The sequence below is a fragment of the Sinocyclocheilus grahami genome, unplaced genomic scaffold (genome assembly GCF_001515645.1).
Source record: "Sinocyclocheilus grahami isolate Dianchi unplaced genomic scaffold, SAMN03320097.WGS_v1.1 scaffold1149.1, whole genome shotgun sequence".
Lineage (NCBI taxonomy): Eukaryota > Metazoa > Chordata > Actinopteri > Cypriniformes > Cyprinidae > Sinocyclocheilus > Sinocyclocheilus grahami.
In genome coordinates, this window is record NW_015506328.1 from 326,169 (window position 1) to 326,987 (window position 819).

At 48.8% G+C, this 819-nt stretch overlaps 1 pseudogene; it reads right to left on the reverse strand.

Annotated features, from left to right (window-relative positions):
• LOC107567341 (ryanodine receptor 3-like) overlaps nucleotides 1-819 on the reverse strand; it is a 151,036-nt pseudogene that overhangs the window by 22,623 nt on the left and 127,594 nt on the right.

Here is an 819-nt window from a genome sequence, read left to right on the forward strand (position 1 = left end):
AGCTGCTTTGAATCAATCTGCATTGTAGAAATAAATGCGACTGGTCTTGACCTGCGGTTTCTCCCACTGCGTTCGGCTGGACTCGCTGATCTCGAAGTAAACTCTCTCGATTCTCTTGCCGCCGCCCATGATCTCGATGCGGCCCAGGTAGGGCTCGAAGTAGTTCACAACGCTCTCGGCCAAGTTCAGGAAGGTGGAGAGACGGGAATCGTGAGGCATGTGCTCCGACAGGTTGGTGAGCAGAACCGCCACATTGAAGCCAATGTCCTTGGCGGGTTCGTGGAAGCGCTCGACGAACTCTTCGTAGTTGAACATGTCGTTCTCGTCGGCCTCGGCGCAGGACAGCAGGAACTCGATCTCGGACTGAGAGTACTGCTTCTGGTTCTCCATGGACTTCTGGAACTCCTTCTTGGAGATCACTCCTTTACGGTCGGGGTCGTGCTCCTTGAAGTTCTCCGAGGTCGTCAGATCTTTCAGCTTGAGGAACATGTCGAAGAACTTGAGAATCATCTCCACGTTGCTGGAGGACTCCACCAGAGTGTCCACCATCTGCTTGCCGATGGTCCCGTTCACCACGTTTCCTGAAGGAGAACACTGGAGTTTTATCCAGGATTCATTGTAATTTATGTGTCGTTGTGTAACGACCGTTCACCCAGAAATGCAGATTCTATCATCATTTACTCTGCCTCAAATTGTTCCAAACATGAATTCATTTCTTCTGTTGAGAACAAAAGATATTTTGAAGAATGTTGGTTATCAAATGGTTGCTGGTCCCCATTGACTTCTATAGTATGGAAAAAAATACTATGGAAGTCAATG